General features: G+C 42.4%; 2 long non-coding RNA genes across 8 annotated transcripts in view; one reads left to right on the top strand and one right to left on the bottom strand.

The window, feature by feature from the left end:
- LOC103691527 (uncharacterized) overlaps positions 1-20008 on the top strand; it is a 621145-nt gene that overhangs the window by 184020 nt on the left and 417117 nt on the right. The window lies entirely within an intron of this gene.
- LOC108349992 (uncharacterized) overlaps positions 18742-20008 on the bottom strand; it is a 39365-nt gene continuing 38098 nt past the window's right edge. The window contains exon 4 of the long non-coding RNA XR_005500880.2: positions 18742-19069. This is a non-coding gene — a long non-coding RNA (uncharacterized LOC108349992). The remainder of the gene's footprint in view (positions 19070-20008) is intronic.

Here is a 20008-nt window from a genome sequence, read left to right on the forward strand (position 1 = left end):
TTGGGAGCCTCCCACATAGTCGTGTCTTCTGGTCCTCAGAACAGCCCTGTGTGCTTCTTTAGCGGATGAAGGAAACCAAGCCTGAGAGGGCAGGCGCCATGCCCAAGGCTGCGGAGGTTGCGCAGCAGCGATGGGTTTAGTCTTAGAGTCTAACCCTGGAGTTCCCTTTGGCCAACAGGCAGAGACTATGTCATGCCGTCTCTTCAGCCATTCTTCATGGTGGCGCTTAGAAGATGCCTGGATCCTGACACAACATCAGAGGACTCCGTCTAGCCACTCTGCAGGACCCTCATCCTCTGCGGCGAGGCTTTGCTGACATGCTCACTTCGTGGTTTGTGATGGAGGGATGGCATTTTGGCCATCATCCTTCTTCAAGTACAAAAGTAGCCACACTTGATGTCGAGAGCATTCAGAGATGAAGTCCTTGCAGACTCACAGACTTCAGGGTTCAGAGCTACTGAGGGCATCCAGGCACTAGGACACAGGAAGACTATGCCTTCCCACGTCTGCTTTGGGAAGTATCTGAAAACATCCTTTGGTCATCTATTCCTAATGACACACAGACATTGAGCCTCCTGTGGGTTCTGTAGGAGTAGATTTCCTTTGACAGTACTCACTCATAACCTTTCCTCTGCTACCTTTGTTCTCTCCCCTTTGACCAGTGTTTGTCAAAGATGGAGACCCCTTTGCCGTCCCCTAACTGATTTGAGGCTTCTGCCCCATCCTTGAGCTCCTTCCTCTCCTTCCCCCATCACCTGGGTCCCTTCAGCTTCTAGAAGTGTGTTGTTGGTGAAAGGAACCTGGTGCTATTACCAACTGCCTTCAGCTCGTCACTGGCATCAGAGAACATTGTGTCTTCAGTTATTGTTTTCTTCAGAGCATCAAGTAACATGAGGTACTAAGCTGTCACCAACTTCAGACACCATTACGTCTGGATTTCCTCTCTATGAGGGGCATCATGACATAAAGAGGAAAATAGTAAATCAATTAATCAAACAACAACAACAACAAAAAAAAACGGGGTTCAGTTTCCATGAACCTTTGGATTGCTTCCACAAATCTCACATTTACTGACTCTTATAATGGCGTCCAGTTGGTTCAAGCTTTGAATCCAGTAGACTTGCAATGAAGTCAGCTCCAGCCCTGGTGCTCAGAGCTGCAGTGGGCGTGTCATAGTGGGTGTGCCATTGATGGAGGAGACTGTGGTTTAGACACAATACTCAGTTCTCTGCTCACAGAAGAATGCGCCCATCTCTGCCTTCTGCTTGCACATTTGAATTCTTTAAGAATAACAATTACATAGTCTTAGTTTTAGAAATGTGGTTTATTTAGAGATTTAAACAAAGCATGTACATTTTTCAGATAATAAGAAAAAGCAAAAGCATCTATGTGTGTGTGTACGTGTGTGTGAGATCACAAGAGGGTAATGTTGAGTGGCAGGGATGGACAGAATTCAGGTGAAAGAACGATGGGCCATGAAAGAAGATGGAAAGCTATTTGTTTTTTTCTAGTTTTGATTTTGTCACAGTTTTCCTTTTGCATTGGATAAGTCTAATGAAATGTAGTTGCTAGTGAATGTAAAAAAAACCCTAATTAAAGCCCCACTGCTTCAGAATGGTCATTCTAACTGCATAGAAACTCAATGAGACTCAGAGTTTGGGTCTGGGAAAGAAACGGTGGTACTGATGTGGCATCCTGTGCACATATCCAAAAGAATCTTTCATTTAGAAAATTGATATGCATGACTAATCATAATAAGACTCTAGTTTGCTCAGCACAGTGGTTGTGGTAAATGCACATGAACATGTATGACAGTACTGCATGATGTAGTCCTAAGAGAAGGATACTTATGTGGAGCAGATGTATGAGCAAAAGGGAAGCCAATGTTGTAAATCTCCCTTGTCTTTAAGACTCCCAGCACCTTTGCGACTATAGTAATATTTTGTGAGTAAGCCACGACTGGTTGTACGCAGCAGATTTTTGGTTAGATAATCTTCAAGAGCTACAAAGTTGACTGGGCCCTTCAAAGTTAATAATTATTTTACTACTCTATAAAACATTTAAAATTGATGTGCTTTTAAAATATAGGTATCAGGTGTAGTCTCAATAGTTAATTATATATCCCAACAATTAATTATCAAAAGTGACTAGAAAAACACTGCTTCGTAGGGATCGAGCTGTAGTTAATTAGTAATCTGGAATATTTTTATAGGGCAAAGTATCTTTGGGCTGTTTCAAAATGTGCAAAAAGCTCCAAAAGCCAAAGTTGTTAATTGTTTTAATCCTCTCAACACATATTCCAAGTGAATTTTTCCAAAAAGCAGAATGTCTATTTACACATTAAAAACCAGACTAGTGTTTCAACCTTACACTTATAAAACATTGTACAATGGGAGGTCAGTCAGTGGACTTTATCTATATACTGAGTTTTAGCTTATAAAAGCTTTGTCCCTATGTATTGTCCCATTTTTAAAAATAAATAACATGTGGATGTGGCCATGGTGGCTTCAGGTTTGTAGATTGATTATACACACTTATGCATACCAGAAGAGCATACAAAGTGAAGTTTCTCTGCTGTAAGTAACAGATGTTGGACAAATACTTGTATTTCATTTTAAATATGAATAGTGTGACGATTTGTGCAATAAATACTATTTTGAATACTGTAATTGTATTTATTCATTAATATATTTTTATGACAGAGATGGTAACTTAAGTCAGCATTTAGCTGCTGTTGTTCAGTAGATGTATTCGTGCACACGCTCATAGCATTGGGAAGTCATTTGCTAAGCCGTGCTCTGGAGAACAAGATGTGGGGGTGTGGGATTTTATTTAGTGTTTATGTCTTTTGAATTTTAGAGCTGGGAACTGGAAAGGAGACCCTTGTCTAGTCTAGCATAGTTTGTTCTTCAGCTTCTGCTCCAGTGATCCTTTTTGAAAAGGATGACTGTGTTAATGGGCTAAGTCATAGCCAATCAAAATGTACCATGAAGATTTTACTCCCCCATCAGTACCTCAGAGCATTTCTGCAATGGTCCCCTGACATCTTCTGGGGAGGAGAGGGTTGGCCTCAGAATTCCCATGGAATCTGAAGGTATTCATTTACCTTAAATAAAATGATACACTGTTGTTTTGTTTGTGCAGAAGTATGCCCCTGCCCACCGAATTGCTAAAGCCCCTGTAGGTTACTCCTAATAGATGTAAATGCCTGGGAAATACTGGCTCCCTCACATGGTTGGGGAATAATTACAAGGATGACACTCTGTCATGTCCAGCCTCGATGTTGTCTGTGAATGTGTTTTGATCTATACTGGGTTTTTTGGGAGGTTAAATGGTGGCTGTGGAACTGAATACCATGGGCTATGATCATTGGAGACAGCCTTGACAGTGACTATCATGTTTCAGTGAGGCTACTAGGGTGGGTCCTCACCCAGTATGACTAGTGTCCTTACGAGAAAAGGAGACTTAGAACCCTAAAGATGCCAATGATATGTGTGCCCTATAGAAAGACCATGAGAGGGCAGATGGTTGTCTGTATACCAAGGGCAGAGACCTCAGGAGAGACTGGCTCTCCTGATACCTTAGGACACCTAGCCTTTACAGTAAGAAAAAAAATATGTTATCAAAGCCTGCTATTGCATGGAAATTCTTGGTAGCCCTAGCAAGCCAATATAGATGGTTATCCAGAAATATTAGTTACTAGGTAACAATGTAATCTTTACTAGAATGCACTTAACCAAATTTAACCAATGTAAGATGCATACAATTAATCATCCAGCCATCAGGTTAGTTAAACTGATTAAAATTTACCAGAGATATAAAACTTATGACTTACCAAGGTCAACCTTTATATTTGGTCAGCACTAATTATTATACATATCTGCTTAATATTGAGTTGAGTTTATTCTCTACAGTTCTCCCCAGTGACCTAATCCTGACTGCTAGGGTCCTTATGCAAACCAAGTCTTGTTCCAGATGACATTTCTCTTCACTGTTGATTTCCCTTTCTTCAGGGACTTTCTGTTTCCCTCCAGATCCTCGTTAGTCCCATGCTGCTAATGTCTCTCTCTGGTGAACATATACTTTTATGAATTAAAGGAATGTTGAATGCATTGCCACATAGAACAGACTGCTCTCAACTGCTCTATGCTTCACCAAACTGATCGCAGACCTGCCAGGCATTTAAATAATGCCAGGGGCTTTTCTTTTTTTTTAATAGCTTAGGTGTTTTAGCTAGGGCAGTCTCCCAGCTACTCTAAATTTAAACCAACTAATCCTGGTACTACATCAGGCCAATTGCTAGCTCTACCTCTCTGCTCCAGTCCGGTCCTACCACCTCCACGTCTGCTGGCTGAATCTCCTGCCTCTAATTTCTCTCCCAGCATCCCTTTCTCTTTCGGAAGTTCCACCCTCCACTTCCTGCTTAGCTATTGGTCATCAGATCTTTATTACAGCCAATCAGATACCCTTTTAGATTGCCTCTAGGCTAATGAGGAGGAATGAATATTTACAAAGTTTGAGGCCCATTGTAGGATATGGAAATACAATACTAAGATCCCGCCAGCACTTAGCTCTCTGCTGATAAACAACTGAATACATAGAGATACACCATCATGCAGTACACCCCAACACCAATCTGTAGCTTTTGCCCTAGTTGAAACTTCTGCTGAGTAAGTGCACCAATAGCAATTTGAAAATCCTTCCTATCCCAAGAAACGCGGGACAGAAGGGCAATCCGGCTTGTGAAGGATCAGCACGGAAGGCTGACAGCACCACTATCTGTGACTGTAGGACCTGCCATCTTCTGTGTCTGCGGATAGAAGTAGACTTTTCTCGGCAGCATGCAGGATGAACTTAAACTGTTTACAAGGCCCCATGTATAACGTTCAGCTTTTTAAAGCTGATGCTTGCTGCTGCATATTAAATAACCGTAATATTCATGCAAATTTTTGGTCTCATTTTTTTTTTTTGAGAATCATTTCTTCAAGAATATCTGTTCAGGCACTGATAGGGTTAATTCAGGATAAAATTCAGAAGCCCTGCTGTATCCATGTGAATGGTCATTTGTTGAACACCTTACATTTATACCATATGTGTCCCTTTTAAAGCCACCCAGGCATGTGTTTCAAGACAGACCATATTCACACATCTCTTCTTTCCACATCTGTCTAGTCCATCATGCAGTTCATTGAAGGCCTGCCTGGTGAGATGGCCATGTAGGATGTTTAAGCTGTGTCTTAGCTAGGGTTTACTGCTGTGAAAAGACACCATGACCAAGGCAAGTCTGATAAAGGACAACATTTAATTGGGGCTGGCTTACAGGTTCAGAGGTTCAGTCCATTATCATCAAGGTGGGAGCATAGCAGCATCCAGGCAGGGATGGTACAGGAGGAGCTGAGAGTTCCACATCTTCATCTGAAGGCTGCTAGCAGAAGACTGGCTTCTAGGATAAGGGTCTTAAAGTCCACACCCACAGTGACACACCTACTCCAACAGAGTCACACCTTCTAATAGTGCTACTCCTTAGGCTGAGCATATACAAGCCAACACAAGCTGCAATCCCACAGATGTTCAGGGTGAAATTTTCTCTAACTCAGCAATTATCTACAAGAGGCACTGCTTTAAAATGGCACCCGATCTCTGAATGAAGCTCAAGTTTGATGGCTGATATATCGCACTATGCAATGTCACTGGGTCTGAACTCTAGCAACTACTAGAAAGCCTTCTGCCGACTATGGCAACATCATTCCCAAAATCTGAATGAGGGTTTTCATCTCACAGTTCATGGGAAAACTAAATACTGCAAGTTAGTAGAAAGTGTTTGAAATTTCTCATTCTGTGCACAAATACTGTCTTTAAAGTAACTCCAGTACTTACCTGAGAAGCTCAGAGAGTCCAGATTCTTTGCTATTGTTCCAGCAACTGCATGATACCTGGGAGCTTGTTAGAAATACAAAACCTCAGGTTACCCCCAGACCTGCACAGTATGAAGAAGCATCCAGTGAGGTGGTAGGTGCCTCACATACATAGTGGAGTTCCAGAAACAGTGGTCTAGATTGGCAGATCCTAAAACTGTGCAGGCAAGCAGCTGCATTCAGGACCTGACAGATGCTGGAGTGAGTTGAGGAATTTATTCCGACATTAGATCATGCTCTGTTTCCTGTGATTATGTCATTACGTCATTGTTTCCGATGGAGAAGCAGTTCCCTTGCTAATGAGGTAAAGGCATTAAAGTGGCTTCTACACTCTGGACAGTTGTGCAAAGCCCTGCCTTGCCCATGCTACTCTCGGTGCCAACACTCAAGAGTGGTTGGGAGCCGCTGATCAAGACTGTTTCAGGAGAGTCGATTCCCTTGTAACTCTGGGAAATGCTACAGGGGATCTTATTTGAAGAGAGACAGGTGCCAGGTCAGTAGCCAGGAATCAGTGCCCTTCCAGAATGGAGAACAAAGAGAAAGCCAGAGGGGCAGACATGCTCCAGTGACAATTAGGGGAGAGTCCTTTAGTATAGGAACCCCTCTCATGCTGAGAGAGGACCAGCTCCAACATGAAGTTCTCCCTGTAGGGTTAGCTTGGGTCAGAATAATCCAGAAATTTGGAGCTGAGCTGAAGGTCTGAGGTGTTTCATAACTACAACTTAGGAAGTCATATGTGTGATCAGTGCATGTTTAGGCAAGATTATGAGTGCCACCAACATTGATGCTGGGATCAGTCATAGAAGTGGTAGTGGTAATGATAATCACAAAATCTTTGAGTCATTTGTAAGTGGTGTATATGTATTAAAATTTGCTCACTCTCTGGATAACTTTTAAAAATAATTTTTATTACTTCTTTGAGAGTTCTAAAACAATGTGTTCTGGTCATTTTTCACTTTCCTTCTGCAACTTTTCCAGATCTGCTTCTTCCCTATTCCTTCAACTTTGTGTCCTATTCTTTTTAAAACCCATAATGAACAATTTGTGCTACTTAAATATTCTGGGATGTGTGCTCTTCCACTGGAGAGTAGTAGACTTACCGGGGGCTGGACTGTTAGAAAAAAAAATTACCTCTCCCTTTCAGAACAGCTATCAGTTGTTAAGAGCACCACGGTTAAGTTAGATCAGCTGCCCAACTTCCTCTCTCCATGCTGGCATTTAGTCTAACATGGGCTTGCACAGAATCTGTGCACACTGTTACAACTGCTGTGAGTTTATATGTGCAGCTGACCTGCTGTGTCCAGAACATAGTTTCTTCGTAGTCATCCACGGCCTCTGGCTCCTATCCTCTTTATGTCCCCAATTCTGCAATGACTCTGAGCTTTGGAAGGGGGATTACTATCTAGTTCCCTTTAGCCTAGACGTTCTCTAGTGTTTTATACTCTGCATCTTGGCCAGTTGTGGGTCTCTATGTTACTCACCATCTGGTTAAAACAGAAGCTCCTCAGATAGTGGTTAAGAGAGGCGTTGATCAATGCGTATAATGATAGGTCAGTAGAAGTGAGTGTAATACTGTATCCATTTAGCAGCTCAGCTGTAATAGGTCCTGCCCTAGGTTGCATAACTCATCTAGTCACAGGTTCTTAGCTGGGTGATGGTGCCAGGCATTAGTTCCGTTTTGTAGAGTGAGAATGAAATCCAATCAGGAAGTAGTTTGTTACTCCTAGGATGCTTATGTCGCTATTGCACCAGTGGGTGTGTCCTTCTAGGCCAGTGATTATTGTAGCTTACGGAGTTAATAGCTGGGTGTGGTGGAGGAGTACATTTCCCTCTAGCACCTTGTATAGCACCTCCTAGCACTGTATCAGCCATAAGGGATGATGAGGCCTCCAGGTCCATACCAGACTGATTTCATCATGTTCTAGAACTCAAGAAAGTGATGTCTTCAGTAAGAATTTCCTACTATAATCACATTCTGGAGGGTAACCAAGATAATGGCAAAGGTAAATCCTGTGAGGTATATACAGGTACATCAGTGACCAAAATGTCCAAAGAAGTAACACTGTCTTGGCACTAGAATTTTAAAATAACATCAAAACCATTAAAACAATAGTAACAAAAGTAACAAAACACAACAGTCATGCTGAGTAGTGGTAATACGTCTTTTATCTCCCCCTTTAATCTCCGGAGAGGCAGAGGAAGGCAGGATCTCTGTGAGTTCAAGGCTAGTCTGGTCTACATGTAGCCAGGGATACAAAGAGAAATTCTGTCTCAAAAAAACAAAACAAAATACACATGGTAACCTAGCCACTGTGATTGAATATTGAATATGTGTGTGTGTGTGTGTGTGTGTGAGAGAGAGAGAGAGAGAGAGAGAGAGAGAGAGAGAGAGAGAGAGAGGATGGGGGAGAGGGAGAGAGAGAAGGAGAGAGAGAAATTGAGAAAGAGAGGGGGGGTTGGAGGGAGGGAGGGAGGGTTGGAGGGAGGGAGGGTTGGAGGGAGGGAGGGTTGGAGGGAGGGAGGGTTGGAGGGAGAGAGAAGAAGAAGAAGAAGAAGAAGAAGAAGAAGAAGAAGAAGAAGAAGAAGAAGAAGAAGAAGAAGAAGAAGAAGAAGAAAATTGGGTTTCTCCATAGCAGGGCAACAAAGCCACTAACATACACCATTACCTTACTGAGCATACTACTGCAATGTTTAAAAATGACAGCTGTAAGCATATGCTATGGACAAAATGGAGAAAGTCCCTGTCTTATGAAGCTAGAGAAGGAAGATGGCAAAGAACATTAAACTAATAAATTTCATACTTGCTGAAAAGTGAGATATGGCACGAAAAAGAATAATAGGGCAAGCAGGGTCACCAGGAACACTGGGGAGTGGCAAGGATGAGGATTGGTGCGTGCTTATTAAGCAGAGAAAGAGTCACCTCACAAGAAAGAAAGGTAGAAGACCCACCAGAGGGCAGGTATTGAAGGACGGTTCTAACTGGACCACTATAGCAAAGGCCCAAATGCAAGGCCTGCAAGATCTGACGTTGAACTCTCCGAAGCAGATGAGGAGGGGAGGAGACGATCCCAGAGGCCAACAGCAGAGCAGCATGTGGACCACTTAAGCCATTATAAGGACTTGAACTTGAGTTTAATGTAAAGTCATTATGTGAATTTTAATTTTATCAAATTTAAAATGAGCTTGGTGGAAGCTACATTGGGAACGTATTTTTGAGGCTGGAAGCCCACTGGGAGACTTTTAAAATGATGGTGACGGGGACAGGGAGCATTAGTCATGCAGAAAATGAAAAATGGCAAGTTCTAAATTAACATGGAGGCACAGGCTAAGTAGATTACATATGGTGATGAGTCTAACACAGGGCAGAATTAGAAATGAGCCCCAGTAGTCCAGACTCAAGAACAAGCCCAATACAGGACATAAGCTGGCTTGTCCCTGGGGAGATGGAAAGAACACAGCAAAAGACTCGGATTCCCCAAAGCAGAGTGGCACATGTCATCAGAGTTGACGCTTCTGATAGCTGTGACCATCTGAAAGGCATTCTCTTGCCTTCAGCTCACTCTCCACGGTTTACAATGGCAGATTTTGTCCCTGCTCTCAAAGATCTACTTGATCTATGATGAATCTGTAGTGATTCAAAATGAGCCTAGGATGCTGTCCTTTTAAGTGTGTGCTTTAAAATGTATGTATTTTCAGAGAGAACACTTCTGCAAGGTAGAATTCGGGCAGGACACTTTACACTGTCAGGGTTACCTAGAGAAATAGAACTATAGAAGTGTGTGTGTGTGTGTGTGTGTGTGTGTGTGTGTGTGTGTGTGTGTCTGTCTGTGTGTGCTTGTAGTTGTGTGCATCTGTGCATGCACACTTTCCCTCTGCAGCTGTGCCAAGATCTGCAGAAAGTCACCAGTTACTAACTCATTAAGTGACTGACCAGCCAACCGACCAGCCAAGCTCTTCAGGGTGACATCTTACCATTTGAGGCTGTCTGAACAGCCTATCAATGGAAAAGAATCTCAAATAACTTGCTTAATGTTTGTTAAGATATAAACATCATTGTCGTTTTTATGATAATTCTGCCTGGAAGAACCAGCCATTCTGCAAATACATCAACTCTTTACATATGCATCTAAAGGGGCAGTGTCCTGAGTTCATTTTGAGTCATGACACACATCTTCTCTTTGAGATCAGAGCCTATAAAGTCTACAGCAAGAAGCCTCTTCTGCCCAATGGCTTGCCTTCGTAGAGCAGTTGACATGAGAGGTATCCCGGAAACTCAGTCTGCACGTCTGTGTCTGATGAGCTCTGGACTTTGCTCAGGTTCCATGGAAACAGCAGTTAATGATCCAGTCACAGAGAAAGGCCATATTGATACAGCATTGGTAGTGACATTGCCTTTTTGGTGGAGATGCTCTTCCCAGACCCTTGCTGTTTCAGTCTTAGGGATATAAATAAGACTTCCTTCCCCCTCCTTCCTTTATACACAGCAGAGTGCATCTACTCTTAAAGATTTTTTTTTTTTTTTTGGGTAAGGTCAACTTTTGTAATTCCCCAAACTAATCATGGTAAAAGTTTGCCTACTAACTGTATACACGTAGGGAGCTAGCACCCCCTAGTGTATTAGAAACCCCAGAGATTTTGATCTGGCATTTAATAGTCTAATTTAAACAGTAAAGAGCAATACATTACATTGGGCGGGTTGCTAACTTTCTTCACTGATATTGTTATAGGGTATTTAGGCCTAGGTAAATTATTTTTAGAAGTTAATGGACATCAGAAATAAGCAAAAAGAGTGGCAATCCACTCTTCAGTACTGAGACCAGCAGTAGAAAAGTCATTGGCGTTTGAGCTGTTCGTATTTTAAGGCTGGAACCAACATAGAAATGTGTGGTCTTACAGCCAGCTCTCTAATCACACGTTCAGGAAATTTTAGTAGCTTACCAACTAACTGTTTATAGGAGGCTGTAACAGTGAAAGTGTCTGGATTTCTCTGCTTTGGGGAGCTGTTAATCTTGCGTGTTGCCTAATGAAACTGTAAACGGAAAATTATGGCTTCACTCCAGACAGTGAGAAGGCTTATTCCAACAGATGGCATCAAAACACCGTCTACACTGTGGCCGCTGATTGTTAATTGTGCCTGTGAAACAATCCTTTTAAACAGAGTAATGCATTTTATCGTCCAGATTACAGTTCTCTGCTTTTGGTTTTCTCAATGTGTATTAACATTTTCTGTAAGAAAGTGTAAGATTTAGTGATTGCCTAATTATCAGATTAAACAACAGAACAACAGCCAGCTCAATCATCTTTATGAACTGTGCACCAGGGAGACAGATAACTGCCATGCACATGTTTTAAAGACATGCTGTTTGAGAATGTTTGGGTTCTTACTAGGTTTGTATAAACCAGAAGAAATGGGCCAGGTCTAACCTCATCAAATAAAAATGGTATAAACAAAAACACCTTATGCACATGATAAATACTAACTATATGTTAAATATAGCTTGTTCTGGGAGGAAATGCATATAATTCACATAGAACTTTTAAATGAAGGAGAGCTGTGTGAGGCACAAAGAAAAGGACTATTCTCTTAAATATTTAGAAATTATAGTTTCAGTGAAATCCCACAAGCAAGAGGAGGTGTGGGTTTGGTGGCTCTGTGGGGAAAAAAACCATTCCAGAAACCCTCTTCCTTGATATGAGTAGCATCATGAAGGTGTATTATCTATTGGTTCTTTGGACTATTGATCTGGAACTGGGAGTGTAAGGTTTAAAGATTTAGAGAGAGTAGTTAGCGTGTGTCAACAGAAGGTAGCATTTGATTTATGAGTATTATAGCAGACTGTCCTCTCATGACTGAGACAGTGGATACTTATGAAATCAATGGCTTTACACTCCTGTTTTGATGCACTCTCATGACCACTGTGGCAGGAAGTAGAAAATAACCCCAATTTCTGGACATAGCTCAAGCCCATTTTTTTTCTTAAGGGCTCTACACCTGATCTGTAAATCCCTCCAAAGGAGGGCTCCACATGGAAGGCTAGTCATTAAAGCTTATGAACAATGACGTAGATGCCAGATGAAAACACCCCAGACTGAGAAAGATGTGAAACCACAAAACTACCCAAACATCACCAAAGCTAACTTCACAAGTTTGTGAGAAACTCTTGTTCAGAGCACAATTTCTAAAAAGATTTAGCATTCGGTCAAGCTGTCTCTTCCTGATTTTTGAGCCCGTAATAGATCAGAAAAGCAAGCTGCTAGAGGGGCTAACGGGGCCTGAGGCCAACACCTCACTCTGAAGTAAGAGGAAATCAGAGAAATTTGGTAACTACAGTGGGAAATCGGTTAACAATGAGCTGCCCCAGCCCGTGCCATCTCACCTATGACCAGCCTGAACCTTCCAGATATAAGATTTTTCATATCATGTACCCCCTGGTAAGATGAACCAGAGATAGGGTCTAGCATCGTAACCTCAATAGAATCATTAGAAAAGACAGGGAAATAAAAGGGAAGTCTACAAAGTAACTGACCAGTAACTCGCCAAGAGTAACGGGGTCATGACAGACCAGGCAGAGTCAGATCTGTCACTCATTGGGGAGACTAAGGAAACAGACGAGACCAATTTTAGGGTTCTGTATTAGGGCAAAACAAAGAAAGGCTATGAATAGAAAACTGGTAACATTTGAGTGAAGTTTGAAATTCAGTTAACAGTTTGATACCAATGCAATTTATTGATTTTAGTTGTTATATTATGGCTATGCAAATAAGAACTCTAAGAGGGATAGAACGAGGAGTTTATGTAGAAACTATACTTCACACCTTTTAAGCAGGCTACATTGTTTTGGGGTAAATTTTTTAAATTCTATAATCCTCCTGATGTTTACAGTTTGGGCCTATTTAATATACAGAGCATTTAAAAAAAAACCTATGTTACATCATGTATTGTATAAAGTAATCATTGATAGTATGAGCATAACGAAAGGTTATTTTCAATATAAAATAGAAGTCAAAACACGTACTACAGACATTTTATTATAAAATATTTGGAAACTAAATGATCAAGTTTTAGTAACTTTTGATAAATCTCTTTTATGAAAAACTAGATTAATTAATGAGGCCATGCTGTGGGTCATTGTTCTTCCAGTAGAACCATTGTTATTGGACCAGTCTCTCAACGCCCTCCTTCAATCCTCTGCCATATTAGAGATTTGTGTCCACTGTACAAAGAGCGCCCTTCGATTCTGATGCTGCGTATGCTTGGGGTTCTGAGTGAGCCCTTTGAAAGCCTTGTCTGCTTTACAACCAGAAGGGAGAGATTCATGCATTTGGAGCTCAGTTAGATATAGCTCTGGGCTCAGGTCCTTCTAGTAACAGCCTCTTCTTTTCCAAATAAAGTTCCAAGCAGCGATGTCACCAAAATCCTTGTGGACTGCTTGTGACTGGAGCCTGGTGTCTCGAATTGTTGAGAGCTCTGGTATCCTGCAGGAGGCTTGCCTTTTTTCTCAGCTACCATTTAGCAGGTTCTTCTCAGCTGTCAAAAACTTAAATTTGCTTGAGCAAACCATTGCATTCACTACTGGGAGGGCTTGTAAACAATATTTGTTGCACACCATTACAGTTTGATTTCTATCACTGTGATAAATACCATGTGACCAACTTGGGAGTAAAAGGGGTTTTATTTGTCTGTTTGTTTTATTTATTGATTGATTTGTTTGTTTGTTTTCTTATTGGTCCGAATCACAATCCATGGTTTTTGTAAAGGAAGTCAGGGTAGAAACTCAAGACAAGAACTAATGCAGAGGCCATGGGGGAGAGCTGCTCACTGGCTTGTTCCTCATGGCTTGCTCAGCCTGCTTTCTGACAGCACTCAGAACCACTTGCCTAGGGGTGACAGTGCATACAGTGGCCCGAACCCTCCCATCTCAGTCAATAATCCAAAAACAACCCTAGGGACTGACCCATGGGCCAATCTGATGGAGACATTTTCTCAACTGGGGTTCTTCCTTCCCAGGAGAGATGCTGCTGGAGGCAGAATTGGACTCGGGTTCTTCTGTATATTTCAAGAAACGCTTTCAAAGGCCCAGGTCAGATGATGCATACGATGGCAATGTCAGCAAGACCGTTTACACTGCAGTGTTTGAGCCAGCGTTTTCCATGCTTTGAAATTAAAGATTAATTTTTAATGTCAGATACCTCACAAAAGTCATGCAATAGCTAATGTAAGCTTATTTTATTTATCTTCTATGGTGTGTGTGTCTCTGTGTGTGTGTTCATATGGAAGCCAGAGGTCAATCTTGCGTACCATTCCTTAGGTACCATTCATCTTGCTTTATAAGACAGTCTCTCACTGGTCAGCTATTCCCCAGCTAGGCTAGGCCTGCTGAGCCCCAAAGAATGTCCTGTGTCTCTCTGCAATGCTGGGATTAGATAAGCCACCACACCCAGCGTTTTATATGGATACTGGGGACTTGAGTCCTCAGGCCTTTGTGGCAGGCCCTTTACTCCACTGAGCCTTGAAACATGTTTAATTATTATGATTAGTAGTAAAACACGTGGTAGCAGAAGACAAGTACAGTTTATTTTAAGTTGCTCTTTTTTACAACGATACTATCCATGTAATTTTGGATGGTAATAGCAAGCATATGTGAGTGGAATATAGGTCAGTGTGTGCTTATACACACAGGACTCCATATAACCTACCGTCACATTGGGGTTTGTCGGCGTTAGCCTGTGAGCCACAAGTCTGAAACATAAAAGCAACAGAAGGCTGCCTTGCCAGAGTCACCATCAGAAACCTCCGATAGGGCTTAAGGCATTTAGCCTCATAGGCTGGGCCATGGGGGTGGGGCGGGGGCTGGAACATGACCAAGGAAAGCCATGGAGAAGCAGGGATGAGATGAATACCATTGACTGGGGCTCAGGGGAAGGCTATGCTGGGTGGCTAGAAAAAAAAATGAATTGGTTAAATGAGGCAAGCAGAGATTATGGAGATTATTAAAATCTAAGCTTGAGAGTCACACACTCCTATTAAGGCAGAGCGTGGGAGGAGGACCCACCGAGCAGGGTTGTAATCCTGGTCTACTCATCATCAGACTCTGGCGTGTTAACTTTGGCACCTCAGCCGCCTGCATCAGTGCAACTGGGATAATGACATGTACCACTCAGGAAGAGAGCGTCTGCGGAACATCCCAGCGAGCGTTCGGTCTATTTGGGTTGAATCTGGAATGGAGAACTATCTAAGACTATTGAGCTGGGAGTCAGCATGAGGAAAGTGATATATTAAAGGAGATTAGGTTGGCAGCCAGGTTTGTGTTGGATTGGAGTCAGGAAAAACCACCAGAAAGCTGCCCCAGGGACCCAGGCTCAAACACTGAACAAAGGGCCCAATGGAGGTTGAGATGAAAACTGACCGGGTTTTTAGTTTGATAAGATATCAGGGATGGATGGACCTCGAGTAGTTTGGAGATTCGAGATGGCTACAAGGTATATCCAGACAGACAGCTGACACCCTGAAAAGGACAGAGAAGCTGAACTACAGGAGAAGGTATGACGTGGACTCAGTGAACGGCACTTGAGAGTCCACAGCTATGTAGGGATCAGCCCCAGACAGATGCAAAGGCAGTGATGGGGAAGCTTGAGCTGAGGTGGGGGAAGGAAGCCTGCTGATAGCGGCTGAGCCGGGAGGTAGGTTGGGTAGGAATTATAAGCAAAGGAAGACCAGAGACTCTGGATCATGCCCGTGCTATACCTCTCTTGAGGAGCTGTTTTAAAAGGTTGATTGATTCATTAATAAGGGGTAATAAGAAGAGGAAGAAATTTTAATCATCCTATAGGGATATTCACTTCACAGAGACGCTTTGGTCCAGAACTCACATGGGCTATAGACCCTTTTAAGAGGGGGACAGATAACTCACTAACGGCTCTCCTCTCAAGGCGAGGATTATGAGAGACTCCATTTGGGTTGTTCTTCACGGATCCTGGTGTAAATATGGTCACATGGCTAGGATTACTGACCAGCTAAGCTACATAGTAGCCTTGTCACTAGGGAAGTCCCTTGGCATTCAAATCCTTCTGGATTCAGCTTCTTCCCAGCATCACACAGTATTTCTCAGCTCCCATAGGGTATAGGTTTGGCCTCTAGGATAACAGCTCATAGGCTTGCCCTGAACTCTGACTTTTGTTACTCCTCCCCTTTGATCCCTCTTTTGGCATCCTTTAAGTATCAGCAACAATGCTCATCTGCCCAAAGACTATCATGGTTCTCCATCGAGAAAGAACTCAACTGTCAGCCTAGGTGCAGCACCATTTCTGCCTGCATTGCGTGATGTGTTACACACTTGCCTCCCACACACGACTTTGAACTCCACTGCAGGGGATGAGTCCGACTCAAAGGCTCCTCCCACACAGCACCTGGCCTTGTCCTTCACATGCTGAGAAGAGGATGACGCTTTCCCAGCCACATGTCAGTGCACGGGGATGGAAGGACAGCAGCCATTGAAAGCAGAGGGTGTGAGGGAAGAAGGAAGAACAGCTGGAGACAGTGGCCACCTCTGGAGGCCTGGAAGAAAGCAATGAGTTCTTTGCAGACTAGAGTCTCTGAGGCTGAGGAGAGGGTCGAGAATGCAAGGTATCCTTGAAGAGGTTGAGGTAAGGGCTTAGGTTTTAGGGACATGACTCAGTCAGGGTGACGTTGCTACACAGGATAGAGGCAACAGGTTAAAAAGCCCCAGAGAAGAAGTGTGGGTTATGGGTTATATTGAAAGGAAGACTACCCTGGGTTCGGTCCCCAGCTCCAAAAAAAAAGAACCAAAAAAAAAAAAAAAAAAAAAAAAAAAAAAAAAGAACGGAAGACTACCCAGTCCAGGAATAGAATTTAAAATTTCCAAATGTGGCAAAGGGGAGGGGGATTGCTTCGGGAAAGAGAAAAATCATCTTAAACCCAATTAATCATTCCCCAAGTGGTTAAACACATAATAATCTGTAGCATTTGGCTACAGCCACCAAGTCTTCAAATGTGTTTAAGCAGTCACTTTTGGTAATGCAGGTAATCGGCAGGTTAGGGGCAGGAAGGATGACTTGGTGACTTTTAGTATAACAGTTTGGTGCTTTCATCCTCTAGGGATCCACAAACTTCATTATCTCCTACGAGTCTCACATTTCCTGTCAGGCAGGCAAAGGAAGTGAGGCTCCTGCCTGGATTCCTGTTGACTCCACAGCCCCTGCTGCACTTCTCATGGATGTGAAGAGATGTCTGGTGCATTTTGATTTCTTAGCTGCAACATGCATAACACCTGATGATGTTTGGCGGGAGCTCTGTGATCACGGGGCTTACTTTTCCATTCCTAGTCATTTCACCCATTGTGTGGACACAGTGTGTGTATCTACCAATGTGTGGGAGACAAATCAGCTGCTGAACAATTTGCCTCAGCAGCTACTGTTTCTAGAATGTTCCTGAAGAATGACTTGGTAGAAAAATTGGAGGGGGAGGAGATAGCTAAGGCATTAGAAACTAAGACAGAACTAGGCACCTCTAGCCTCTGGCCTCAGAAACTTTATTTGGGCCATACTGTTAACAAACCCCTAAACATGTGTTAAATTCTTACTCTGTAGTTTCTAAGAATATGTATATATTGAGAAATGGTGTCTTTATGGGTACACTTAAGTTAAATGAGGTTTGATCTTATAAGAAGAGAAGAATTTGGGGCTGGGAAGATGTCTCAGTCAATAGAATGCCCTAAGTTCAATCCCCTTAAACCATGTGAAAAGGCTGGATATGGCAGCACAGGCTTTAATCCCAGCCCTGAGGAGGTGGATCCTGAAGGATCCTTGAAGTTGTCTGCCCAGCTGGCCTTGCTGCCTTGGTGAGCTCTATATTCAGTGAGGCACTCTGTCGAAGAACAAGTCAAGGTTGACCTTGGTCTCTATGTGTGTGTGCACCTGCACACACCCATGTATCCATATGAATGTGTACCTGCCACGGAAAGACATAAACAATAAAAGGAGAGTTAAATCCACATGTGTTCAGGATAGTCGTGTAAGGGCTGAGGGCTGATATGTGTTGATTCACTCCAAATTTACAAATTCAAACTTAATGACCAGTGTTATAGGATTAAGAGGTGAAGTGTGAAGAAGTCCCCTTTGTACTCCTGCTCTCTATCAAGTGAAGATACAAGATTCTTTTCTGTCTTGTAGCTCTGTTCTCTACCATTGAGCATGACAGATGGAGCCATTTGTAAGGGAAAGGACCTCTGCAGACATTGTATATGTTCACATCTTGGTCTTGGATGGTTAGACAATATGGTTGTGAGCAATATATTTTTCGTTTGTATATACTGTCTTGACTGTGGTATTTTGTTATAGCTGTAGAAACACACTAGGACGGTGGCTATCTCTTCAAGCCAAGAAGAGGACCACAGAAGGAACCAATCTTTCTAACACCTTGATCTCGAACTTCCCAAAATTGTAGGGAAATGAAGTTTAGTTGTTTAAGGCACCCAGTCAATGGTGGTTTGTCATGACAGCCCTGGCTCCAACCTGAGGAAGACACCTGATAGTGACCTCTGATCTTCACATGCATGTACACATCTGCCCACATGTGTGCATAGCCTGTTATAGAACTAATATGCTTTCCCATAACCAATCACCCTCCACTTAGAGATCATTAAAGAAAAGCTCTTTATGAATGGTTCATGGCTTAGTTGTGGCTAATGCAGAAGAGGAAGCCAGCACTGAACAGAGATTTCCATCAGTTTTATGGAGTTTTATGGCTCCGGCTTACACTTTGATCAGGAAACATGTTTAACCAAGGTAGAAATTCCAAGGACTGATTGTTTGCACAAATGTGGAGATTTATTATGTAAACTATTATCTTAGTTACCTTGAAGTAGACCAAGGCTGCTTTCCCCCAAGATAGCTATTAGCCAAGAATTATCCTCTTCCTGATCAGAGAACCTGGACTGCTACTTTAGATAAGTTATACCTCATAGGACTTACTCTTAAACATGATCAGTAGACCCTTTACAACACCAACGTCTTATTCTCAGACTCTGCTGACAAACACAAACACAGTAACGTTCTGAGTAGAGTTTAAAGTGGGAAGAGAAACCCTGTGTTCAGGAGCCAATGCTTCTCTCTGTTCTGTGGTTCAGGAATGTCACCTGGAAGAGATTAATGTATAATATTAATTGTGTTTAAAATTAATTAATGATGAACATCTAAAATCAGAAAGCCAAGGGCCTATTTTTGAGCTGACGGTGTCTACAACATCATCAGGCAGATAAGTCAGAACAACTTCTAAAATTCTGTCCCATTTTAGTTCATGCTTCAGCTCCAGAATATTAAGAATCAATTTAACATCAAAGGAAACATTGTACCTTATGGTGTAAACACGAGTCCTTGGAAAAAGTATTAAGGAATTTCTAAGCTGGCTGCATCCCAAGCATGTTCCCCAAGCTACATGGTTTTTACCTTTTACCCTGAACATTCTACATGCCAAGCATCCTCTGAGGCCCACAGGAAAAATGTAACATCATTTCACAGACATAAACCAAGCATGACTGTCTGTCTTAGTTACGGTTCTATCACTCTGAAAACACTTCATGACCAAGACAACTTTTAAAAAATAAAACATTTAATTGGGCTTGCTTACAGTTTTGAAGAGTTTGTCCGTGATCACCATAGTGGGAAGCAGGTAAGGATCAGTTTTGCATGTATATCAGAGAGAGAGAGAGAGAGAGAGAGAGAGAGAGAGAGAGAGAGAGAAACTGGGTCTGGCTGTAAAAACATCAAAGCCTATCCCCAGTGACCCACCTCCTCCAACAAGGCCACACCTACTTTAGCAAGAACACACCCTTCATCATTCTCAAAACAGTTCCATTAACTGGGACTATGTGTTCAACAGTTCCACTAGCTATGTGCTCAAACTTGTGAGTCTATGGAGGCCATTCTTATTCAAACCACCACAGTGACTCAAAACTGCAATGCCAGCATGTGTGAGGCAGGGGCAGGGAATTGCTATGGGTTTGGGCAACAGAGGGAAACTGCTTCAAGAACACTAAATCAAATAATGCAAACAGTATCCACAAATTTCAGTTTTA

The sequence above is a fragment of the Rattus norvegicus genome, chromosome 2 (assembly GCF_036323735.1).
Source record: "Rattus norvegicus strain BN/NHsdMcwi chromosome 2, GRCr8, whole genome shotgun sequence".
Classification (NCBI taxonomy): domain Eukaryota; kingdom Metazoa; phylum Chordata; class Mammalia; order Rodentia; family Muridae; genus Rattus; species Rattus norvegicus.